The 12378-nt window shown below is 36.1% G+C and overlaps 1 protein-coding gene across 1 annotated transcript in view; it reads right to left on the bottom strand.

The window, feature by feature from the left end:
• Positions 1–12378, bottom strand: part of KIF6 (kinesin family member 6) — a gene marked incomplete at its 3' end in the record, with an annotated part of 379495 nt that overhangs the window by 242596 nt on the left and 124521 nt on the right. The window lies entirely within an intron of this gene.

The raw sequence follows: 12378 nt of genomic DNA, 5'->3' as shown, positions 1-12378 counted from the left end.
TATGGACATATATACACTACCAAATGTAAAATAGATAGCTAGTGCGCAGCAGTCCCATAGCACAGGGAGATCAGCTCGGTGCTTTGTGATCAGCTAGAAGGGTGGGATAGGGAGGTGGGAGGGAGGGAGACACAAGAGGGAAGAGATATGGGGATATATGTATATGCATAACTGATTCACTTTGTTATAAAGCAGAAACTAACACACCATCGTAAAGCAATTATACTGCAATAAAAACGTTAAAAAAAAGAAGTAATGCGAACAATGAGAATTTCTGTGGAATATCAACAGATTTAAATTTATATTTCCAGTGAAAAGACTTCATTTCCCAGGAAGTGAACACTTTCAAATGGAGTAAAAACACTTGTAGCTGAGATCCTTAACATCAATTATTTTCTCCTGAATGACTGATAACAGATGTGGCCGGGTTCATTCAGAAAGTGAAAAAAGAGTGTGAATGAGGTAAAGTTTGGGACCTCTTAACCAGTAGTATAATGTTATTTCATTACATGACCACAATGCATACCTTAACTTTGGCTAGCCATATTGAAAATGTTCAATGTGAATTTCATGGTAAAAGAGCTGAGAATGGGTTCATAAAGAGAATGCATTACAGAATTGTAAACACAATCCACAGACAAGGATACCCAACATCACCGCTACTACGCAACACTGAACTGGGGCTTCCAGTCAAGGTAATAAACAAGAAAAATATATGTGGCATAGTGACAGGAAAAGAAGAAATTAAAGTGTCATTATATACCGAAAATATTGTGGTTTACAAAGAAAATGCAAGAATGTCTACAAATAAACTGTTAAGGGCTAAAAAGATTAGCAGGGTTGCTGGATGCAAGACCAATATGAAAAATCAATAAAGTTCTAATAATCCAGCAACAATTAATCAGGAAATATTTTATTGGTAATAGCAACAAAGATGATGAGACACTAAGAGATTAATCTTATAAAAGATGTGTAATTTGCAGAGAAAATGAAAATCTGAATAAATGGTGTACCAGATGTTAATATACCATTTCATAGATGGGAAAATTCAAAATTAATCTCTATATTAATCTCTCTATATTAATCTATATATTCAATGCAATTGAAATACAAATGCCACTGGTTTTGTTTGCAGAACAAAACAAATTAATTCTAAAAACCAGATGAAAGAGCAAATATTGGCAAAATAATCAAAAACAATTCAGTGAAAGAATAATAAGGAAAGGGGTCTTGTCTTGCTATATATCAAGGAATAATCATAACACCATAGTAATTAAAACTGTGGGACTGGTGCAGGAACAGATAGAGAATTAGATCAGTGAAACATGCTGTGCTCATTTAAGGAACTCTGTATGAGGTATGGGTGACATCACACCACAGTAGAGAAAGGATGGACTTATTAACAAATGATGTTGGAGTAATGGTCTAACCACCTTGAAAAAGTAAATTTAGGTTGCTCTCTCACACTATACACACAAATAAATTCCAGAATGTATTATAGACTTATGTGTAAAAGAACACAACCTTAACATTAATAAAATATAGAAGCATATTGTAATCAACCCAAGGTAGTAATAGATAATCTATGATAAGACACAAAACACAAAACTGAATGGATTTGAAATACTTGACCAAATAATCCAAAATTAAAGAACTTCTGTGTGATGAGATCTACGGTAAAGTTAAAAGACTGGGCGATGATATTGGCAATATATATGGCTGACAAAAGATTAATATTTGAAATAAAGAACCCCCACAAATCAATAAGAAAAACAACACAGAAAAAATGAGCAAAGGATATGAACAGGCATCCCATAAAGAGGAAACATGAAAATGGTCAACAAGTCTTTGAAAAAATTGCTCAAGCTTACAAATAGTCAAGACAAGTAATTAAAACCCAACAACAAACTACTTCATTCACCTCTACTAGACGGGCAAATTAAAAAAAATAAACTCTAACAAAACAAGTGTTTGTAAGGATATAAGGAAGCAGGAACGTTTATACACTGCTGGTAGGAATGTAAATCAAGAATCTTTTTTGAGAGAATTCCCTACGGCTCACAAGCCAGCAACAGCCTGACTACTAGGTATATTTCCTAGAGAGAAACCTGGGCCAGGTACATTACCTGGGAGAGACAGAGACAGAGGCAGAGAGATGGATGGACATTCACTGCAATACTGCTTGGGGTAGCAAAAAGTTGGTGCAAGATGTACAGCCTAAATGGACATCTGTGGTGGGAAAGATGAATAAACTGGGATAATTCAAATTACAGAAAATTAAACTTCTGTATAGATTGACATAGATTTCTAAAATAGAATGCTGAGGAAAAATGGCAAGTTAAAGAATAATATAAATACTATGATAGAACTTAGATAATTAAGAAGACAATATTATCTAAAAATATTAGTTCATGGTGCTATAACTTAGGTCATTAAAAGCGTAAAAAATGGACTGGAGGATATAGCAAATTAATGATAGTTGTTGCCTTTGGGAGGGATGGAAGTGGAAGGCCAACAAGGAGACTTCAACTTTATCTGAAATATCCTATTATTTTTATTTAAAAATTCTCAGAAGTAAATAGATATCAGATATCTCAAAATATCTAAAATAAAAATTATCTAAAAATATTCCAAAAGAATGCTCATGTGAGTAAACACGTTCAGATCTCCACCTTTGCAAAACAGGATTTAACGAAAGACTTTCCATACAGATATACCTGTATTCAGATAGGGTAATATATTTAGATGCTATTTCAACCAGAAATTCTTTCTGTAAATATAAATTCTTGATATACACGATCACTGATTTACACCAACTAGCAAAATACAGAGATGTGAAAATACTGGCATAGTTTTCGTGATGATGATGTAGCTAGGGAGTTACATAGGCTGAAAATTTGACCCATTACTCGTTGCCACAATAACTATACCTAAACCTAGCCAGTGTGTGATTTTGCATGCTAAAGTGGATCAGCAAATAACCGTACATCTAAAACCGCAAACTCAAATTTAGAACCTAAGTTGAGGTGTTTTGGAAGTGACTGTAAGTTATTTGCAGAACTTAAACGTGGGTTTCATTTCACTGTTATATTTGCACAACAATGAATCGTACAGCACTGTAACAAAAGTCAAATGACAATCGATATAAATGACTAACGTAGAGACTATCCCCAACAGCTGTCTTCAGCTTCCAAATTGATGCACTGAAATCACAGTAAAATGTGGACCATTACAAATAGTGGAAGAGTGAACCCAAGGGTACATCAAATTAAATTGTATTTCTGTAGTTTGTAATTAAAATGCAGTAATATGTGTAGGAGTCCATGCCTACAATTTTGTAACTTCTCATAAATATTTTCTGCATGAAGTAGTAGTTGGTGTACTCTTAGCGAAAAATTTCTTAAACCTCAGAAAACATTCTTTATGTATAGCTGTTTAAGTGTGATTGAATATGCCAGTGTCTGCTCTGTGTTTATTTAAGGACATCTTTATGTCTCATAGGCATGCCCCTACGTTTGTCCTTTTAAAGGTAAAATTGTATTTAAACATTTTTGAAACTGCCTAAGAACAGACGGCACCATTTAGGCAGATTTCATTCAAATTTAAGGGCACATTTTAAACAAATGTGCTCTTGGCACTAGAGACAGTGTCTTTGGAAAAATTCTAGTGATGATTAATCATCTGCATGCAGAGAGCTTTCACATTTCGTATCATTCTGAGTATATAGCCCCGTATTAGGCAGTACAGAGACAAGAAGGAAAAGAAGGCCTGGACCTTGCCCTCAAGGCATTTATAATCTAGTTCAGGAGCTAATGACAAAATGTGTGAAATGAGAGTGAACAATGAGAAAAAGGTAAATGTGCAGGAAAGAAAGTGATCTGTTTTCAGCACTGAGCATCCTGATCTTTCAGGTAAAACCTACGAATGTTAACCATTCCCTCATTATGGAAGCTCTCCACGCTCCTTCTATTCCTAGGTTTCTAGAGTCAAACACTCTCTCTAGGTCTTCCCTGGTGGCGCAGTGGTTGAGAATCTGCCTGCCAATGCAGGGGACACTGGTTCGAGCCCTGGTCTGGGAAGATCCCACATGCCGCGGAGCAACTAGGCCCGTAAGCCACAGCTACTGAGCCTGCACGTCTGGAGCTTGTGCTCCGCCACAAGAGAGGCCGCGATAGTGAGAGTCCCACGCGCCGCGATGAAGAGTGGCCCCCGCTTGCTGCAACTAGAGAAAGCCCTCACACAGAAACAAGACCCAAACACAGCCAAACATAAAGAAAGAAAGAAAGAACTGAGTAAAAAATTAAAAACAACAACAACAACAAAAAAAAAACCACTCGCTCTAACTGCTTGCTCTGTCTCCTTTTCCTTTATTGGACCCTTTTCTCTCCAGTCCCTAAAATAGGCATGTCCCAAGCTATGGTCATCATATTTCTTCCTCTTGGGGAACTCTTCCATAGCTCTGATTCTCATTGGATTGGTACTGCAGTGTAGTTAAAAATCACACAACCAAAATTTTAGAATTGGGTGTCGGATGACCTGGTTTCTTCAAGCCCTGGTTCCATCAGTTACTAGTGTTGAAATCTTAAGCAAATTTACATAAAGTAATTTTGGTTTTTCATGCCTTTGAAATGCCATAATAAGACTTGCTTTGCTGCAAAGAGTTGTACTAATTACCGATTGAAATGTTGAAGTGGTCCATGAACTGTAAAAGGTCATAAGAATGTCTCACTGTTGATGTTCACTCTGTTCAGATGCCTCCCATGTCCTTATTTCAATCACAATTTCTCTGTACCCCAGAGTAGAATGTCCAAGAGCTGGACTGAAAACTGTCACTAAAATGCCCTGCCAGCATCTTGAACTTAATGTTACCCCAAACAACCTCATCACTTTCCCTCATTCTGTGTCCCACGGATGGATATCCAATCCGCCCTATTGCATGTACCTCTGTCAGCTTTGCTCCATCTCCAAATATCTTTTACCTCTCACCTGGGCTACTACATTCTTTCCTTACTAGTCTTCCCATATTTATTCTTGGCTCTTCCAACTGTTCTCCACCTTGCAGACAGAGTAATACTTCAAAAACACATATTTGATTACATCAATCCCACCTAAATCCCTGAATTAAACTAGCATGCTCCCTAAGACTAATATCTCCGGTTCCTACAACTGTATCTGATACAACTGTTTATCAAACTATTTTTAAAGTATGGCAATCTGACACTCTGAACTGAATTTATGCTTTCAAATGTAGCCTAACCACAGCAGAGGAAACTGGAATCTGAGCAATCCAAATCTAGCGTTGCCAATAAATAGCACACGAAGTGATAAACCATATTTGCTCCAGCCTTTTACCCATGCTATGGAATTTCTTCGGGAAACACACACACTTGTTTATTTGATGACTGCATTTGATTAGTTTTTATCCCAACATTACTATCTGTTGAGATAATTCTGAATTTTGACTGTTTTGCAATTTTGCGCTGTCAACGAATGAAACTATCCTGTATCTCCTCACCCAAACAATTTTGTAAGACATGGAGTAGGGCAGAACAATAGTATTCCATGAAGACACCTGTACTTTCTTCTCCACTAGGTAATAATTATGGGTATTTTCTAATTGGCTTCAATCCAAGTACTTTCATATACTCTCAATTTCTCTTTATATCTCCCAAGGATATTTTGAGAGACTTTATTAAATAACTTGATTCACTTGACCTATGAATTTTTATAACCCTATCAGAAAAGTGAATGAAATTAGTTTAAAGTGAATCATTTAACAATCATTTTTCAGATTCTTTTTTAGGATTTGTATCAAAAATATTAACCTGTCATTTTCCAAATGTTTTCTTTTTTTGCAGAGTTGAGAATAAATGACTTTCTTTTATAGAGTAAAAGTCTAAAACCCAGGCTCACTGGGTCCCTTACAGATTCATCATATTGGTAATCTGTGGTCAAGGAAAGTTAGTTTTCCTCTTTCTCATCTCTAGCCCAGCAAAAGCTGACTTCTCACTGAAGGCCTATCTGAAAGGTTACCTCCTCTACAAAGGCTCTCCACTTCCCACCTCCTCCCACCTAGACTCTGAGCTCCTTGGGGGCAGGGACGGTGTCTCACACATCATTGTAACCCTAGCATAACATTACACAATAGTGTTCAAAAATGTTTGTTAAATCGTTGACTCTTGCTCATTTCTAGTTTTCTGGAATCTCTATGGCATGCTTCATAATTTCTAAAAATTGCCAAATAATTCAGAGACTATAACTGCAAACTCTTTAAATCCATGCAATATAAGTTGAGTCTAAAAATGAGAATTATTTGTACAGCAAGATTGACTCCAATCTCTACACTTATCTTGGGCTTCAATTACCCTTTGTGCCTGACTCCAGGGCTCTTATTACCCACTACACTGTACATCTTCAACTGCCTTTTCTCTTGCCTGGAATGTCCTCTTGATGGTCAAGTATTGGCCAGTATGTCTTATGGGAAAAGTATGCCCTTCTCCTCCTCCCAAAATAAGCCTACTCAAAATTCATTTATCTTCATGAATTCCCTTGGACTATTCCCAATTGGCATTAACTACTGTGTTCAGAAAGGCCATTTAAACATTTGTGCATAGAGTAGAAGATAATTAATATCCAAACTCTGGAAAAATCCATTGTTCCAAATGGATTTTTAAATGTCTATCATTTAAAAAATTGTGACATTGTAATGGACAGTTTACAGCAGAGGGTAGTGAGGGATGACGGTGGAATCTACCAGGCTACAACTGAGTGTTTGGTGGTCAGCCCATTTCTTGCAGTGTAAAGAGTGGTGCAGATTATAGAAGGTGCTTCAAAAATGACCTTGTCAGTCAATGGTGGCTTCAAACTGTCTATCTAAAAGGGGCTTGGAGTAGCAATGTACTTGTGGAGTGGTACTTGAAGCTGCTTTTGCAGCTTTACATAACATAGCATTAAATCGAGGAAACACCACATGTCTGTATTGAAGGCTAAAGCTCCTTCTCCACCAGCCCTTCAAGCCACTTAGTGGCACTGGCTGGGCTACCACCCTAAGAAGCTCTTTCACTGAACAAGAATCATTTTCTGCAGAGCAGGAGATACTCCTAGGCTGAAAGAGAAATTTGAAAAGAAATGGTATAGCAACAAGAATTGGGTAACAGTGATAAGCATTTACAAAAGCCTGTTTATTCATCTTTCCTGTTGGAATCTGCAGATGTACAACTACTAATCCTGATGCTCTATGATTTTGTTACGCATATTCCTATTGGTAGATCAACAAAATTTTTCACTTTTTTCATTATTTCTTCATGATTTGTGGGTGTGTGGCCATTTTCAAGATTGAAAATTTTAATTTAAGGGCAAAAATTGATATGTGAATTATGATTTTTGTGTTTATATAATATACTATTTTTTTTTGGTAACAATTTTTCTACTTTTAGTTAATCTCATGTTTTCAATCACTTCAAGAATTATTACAGGTCTTCCCTGGTGGCGCAGTGGTTGAGAGTCCGCCTGCCGATGCAGGGGACACGGGTTTGTGCCCCGGTCCGGGAAGATCCCACATGCCGCGGAGCGGCTAGGCCCGTGAGCCATGGCCGGTAAGCCTGCGTGTCCAGAGCCTGTGCTCCACAACAGAAGAGGCCAAAACAGTGAGAGGCCCGCGTACCGCAAAAAAAAAACAAAACAAAAAAACAAAAAATGATTACAAATAGTTAATAAATACAGTCTTCAATGAGTCAAGTAATTTCTTTATATTACATATTAAGATTTCCTAGGATCCTTTGAATACTTTCTTTTTCTTGTTGTATCTTATAGCTTATATTCCACTCTTATGTACCAAAATCTTTCTTTCTTCAATCAGGTCTCTATTTTGCAGTGAAATAGCTCAACAAGAATTTCCCCTAATTTAGAATAGGTCAGATGAAGAGAATTCTCTCTTAGGTTCAACAGGAGTATATAATACACATGCTTGAGACTTTTTAAAGCAAACCATCTTAGAACAGCAGCAGACACAGAATCCAGAATTCAGCTTTCACTCCAATTCTCCTTGTTTGATAACACTTTCTAACCAGATATCCTAATTGATCTGTTCCTTTGATCATTTGCTCTAACTGAATTGAAGACTGAAAATACTAGCCTCCATGTGTTTCCCAGACTGATATCTGAGCCTTTTAGGTTAAAATTCACCCTTAACTGAGGATTATCTAACCCTCCCCCAACTGGTTAAATGATTTCTTATCTAATTCCTCCCATGGCAAATGGGTTGGTTAGGAGGCCCACCACACACTTGTTGTACTCTAACTCAGCCTGGAAAAGTGAGGCCTGACCAAACTTAGTGGTTTAGCATGTGACCCTATAAACACCTGTCTTGATCTTTTCTGAAGTTGTTTCAGAACATACTGCTTAGCAGCAAAATAGCCCCAATTTGATAGCCCTCTATGGGAATTAATAACCCTAAACTGCTCATGTTCCTTTCTGATTTTTCTTTTTATAAGATACCTGGCTTTTAGAAAAGTAATCAAACTCATTTTCCCTACTTGCAAGATTTCTAGGTCCAGGGTATTATCAAAGCAACTGTGTAAAAGAGAAAAACAGACCAGGCACACCAATTTTTTTTTTAATTTAAAAGTAAGCTTTGGAGCAATCTGAAACATATGATAAGAATGTTTTAGCAATTGTGATTCACCTTTCTGATAAGAATAGCCTATTTTGCTTTATTATATATCCCTTCTAACAAGTCTGGAATCAATTTGATGGATTTTTGATTTTCATGCCTTCAAAGATCTGTTAGCTGACTTCAAAATTTTAGGGAAATTGAATGCCAGAATTAGTGATGGCTCTTCTTCTGTTGGATGTCAATATTTAGAAGATTGCTTCCCTACGGGTCATTTCTCCAAAATTTGGCAAATCAAATACATTAATATAAAAATATAAGTACGCTGAAGTCAGCACACATGGCAAATTGAGGAAGAATTTTACCTACATGTTTAATTAGAGCTATGTTCAATTATCATCCTTGTTTAATATCCTTGAACTGGGTATCATCATATCAACACCAGGACAAAGGTTTGTTCTCTAACAATGGAAAATATATCATCCCAAATGCTCCCCCACCTTTTATTTACTTGACTGAAAGAGGAATCATAGCTAAATTTGGTCCTCAATGGCATTCTTGTTGTCTAGCATATACATTTTTCATCTTTTAAATTAAGATTAACATTTTTTCTCTCTTCTCTTCCTCTTAAAATTCAGTCGGGCTTAACAATTTCCAAGTCTGACCATACACATAACTGGAAAAAATGATATTATGGGGCTAAAAAGTCTAATGATCTTCTCAAGAATTTATAGCAGTTCATTTAAACTGTCTTTAGGGAAAACATTTTTCTATACATACTGTATACCTCGAGATTATAAGTAAACTGAAAATACCTGTTACTATCCTGTGTATAGACAACTAGAAACAGGTAGTGATAACACACAAAGCAGAACTCAGATATACATTTGAGTAATTTTATTCTTATGAAAGAAGTTTATCCTGTCAAATTGATTGTGGTAGCGCTCAATGCAATGTTTGAGTTCAGACATCGAGGTCTGTATCAGACACAGATTTGAGGACAATGTCACTCACAGTACAGATGCTGAAGGAAGAACTCTAGAAGCATAGATGTCTGGTGATTACATACATTATTTCACTCCATTTTATAGTCCAATGATATTTTTTCCACATTTTGAAGATTCCACAGTTCTCTCTATGGCTATGAAGATCTCTTGCTGTTAGAATTGGCAAGAATCCAAGTGGCAAGCCCAAAACGTGATCAAATTACTTGTTGAAGGTTTTGGGCAGTTGATAAGAGCCCTGTCTCCTCCCTCCTAGTTTGAAACCAATACAAGGACTAATGCAAAAGTCAGCCTGCCAAAAAAATGAAAGTATCTATCGACAAGAAATGCTAGAAGAATAGCTTCTTCTTAACATTGACTTCTTATAGCCCAAACTGACTTCCTGCCATTTCCCTCATGTGTATTCCTGATCGAAGATAAGCCAAAAGCAATCTATCTGAATTATTAACCCTATTTCTTATAGAAATGGTTTTACTCAGGGGCTAATCTATGCCTCTTTGCCCTCTGATCGATTCCTTCCCTTTCCCCTACTTTGCTCTACATCACAGAGATGCAGAGTCCTAAAGGCAGCATTTCCCCAAGACCCCTTTTAGCTGGCATCCAGCTGGAAAGTCAGGGAAGGGGAGAGATACTCTGGCTTTTCCCTTCCTCATGCCTTCCACTCTCCTGCCAATGCCTCCTACCCGCTGAGACCTGCCTATAGATTGTCATAGCTTCCTGTTGTTGGTCATCTCTACGAGTTGTATTACCATCCCCTGTTTGGCTTCTCAGATTCTTCCGTCATCCACGAAACAAAACTATCTGCACTGATTTCTCCTGTTTTAAATACAGAGTAGTTTGTTTTCCTTGTTAGATCCTGACTGATACACTCAATTAAATACACAGCAATTTAACATAAAGCTCTCAGATGTTATACAAGACTGACAGAAGTATAAAGTCTTTGTATTTCTTTCAAAGTTACAGGCAAGACACTGCCCATTTTGCCACACAAGACCCTTTAAACAAGTATGGATACAATCTGCCTGCAATTCAATACCCGTAAATTTGCTCTCTGAACAATGAAAACGATATAACCAAAAATGTCAAAATGATGCCCTTGTTTTTACTTGTCTGCCTGAAGAATCATAGCTAAATTTTGTCCTTAATGGCAATAATTAACTCACTCCAGTTGTCTATCATATCCATCTATCTTCTTTTAAATCAAGTTTACCTTCAAATTTTTTTTTTCCTCTTTGACATTTTTTTGGGTCCAGGTTTATATGTGTTTTAATATTGTAAGTTGCTTCAAACCCATTTGGAAAATAGATGATATATATAATACTAACATAAACATTGTTTTCTTACTAAAAAAAACATGCTATATTTGAATTTTATGAAGAATAATGAGTTAGTATTTTGTAAAAATGATGCACATTTATCAAGATAGATCAAGTTATATTATGGTAGCAAATGAACAAATAGCACCATAATCTCAGAGGCTTAAAAATCACAAAGGTTTCTTTCTTGCTCACGTTATTTCTCCAGTGTTGTTAAATGGTGGCTCTGCTCCACATACTTGACACCAGCAAAGCTGATGGGGGTGCTGCCATCTTCTAAGACCACCTCCACAACATAAAGCTTCAGGGTTTGCCACAAAAGGGAAGGAGATTAAGGAGAACTTTATGCTAGTTCTCAAAGGCTTCGAAACAAAAGTAACATGCTACTTTCACTCAGATTGCACTGGATACAGCAAGTGAACTCCCTTAACTTCAAGGAAGCATGTGCTAGAAGGAATAAACAGAAGTTTTGGTAAGTGCTGGTAATCCCTACCACACTTTTCATTTTAAAAATCCAAACAACACAAAAAGGAGCAAAGATGAAAGTGAAAATCTCCCCAAAATAACAATGTTAATGTTTGATAAAAATTGTATTTAGATACCTTTAATATAGAAGAACATATAGAAGTACTTTACCAAAACAAAAGCATACTACACATATTCTATATATTCTAATATATATTCTATATATTCTAAGAATATATTATTCTTAATTGAAAATGACTAAATTAAATTTTATTTGAATTTAATAGAAAAATAAATAAAACTGAAGGGATTGGTGAGCTTCAGATAAATGTTTTTTCATAGTAAGAGATGTATATCTTTTCTCTAAAAGTATCTCTTTAGAATTAAGGAAAACTCATGGAATTAAAGGACTTGGGTCATCATGATTTTAACTACATGGTTGACATTTAGACAGTATCTACTTTCTTGCTTTGAAATATAAGGAAATTAGCTCACTTATAACACCACCCCTCCTCTACTTTCTAACTCCAAATTTGTGTTATATCTATTATTATTTATATTTTCAAGGTTTATAATATTTACTTACACAGTTGTTTAGTTTTATGTCTACATTTAAATAAATTCAATGTTTCTCACCAGTCCTTTTGTAATGCTTCTGGGTTCTCACATTCGTTAATTTGATTTATCTCTTAGTTGGTTAGCCTTGATTGTCACGCAATTTTTAAAAACGATCCCTCGGTTCATTTTCTTCCAGGAGTCACACATGCTTAAAAATACTTGTCTGATGTTTTTGTTTTTAAAGGAAAACTTGAAAATTTGGCTGGGTATAAAATTATTGGGACACAATATCCTTGCTTCAGAACTTGTTCCACTGTCTTCTGGCACTGAATATTGCTAAGGAAAAGTCCAAGAGCAAACTTTTTTTAATCTTCACTCAGAGTTGGCTTGCATTTTTCAGACCGGATGTCCATAAGCTTCTTTA

Source organism: Stenella coeruleoalba (genome assembly GCF_951394435.1).
Source record: "Stenella coeruleoalba genome assembly, chromosome: 10".
Taxonomy (NCBI): domain Eukaryota; kingdom Metazoa; phylum Chordata; class Mammalia; order Artiodactyla; family Delphinidae; genus Stenella; species Stenella coeruleoalba.
The sequence above is the reverse complement of the archived record's forward strand: the minus strand, read 5'-3'. Positions and strand labels throughout refer to the sequence as shown.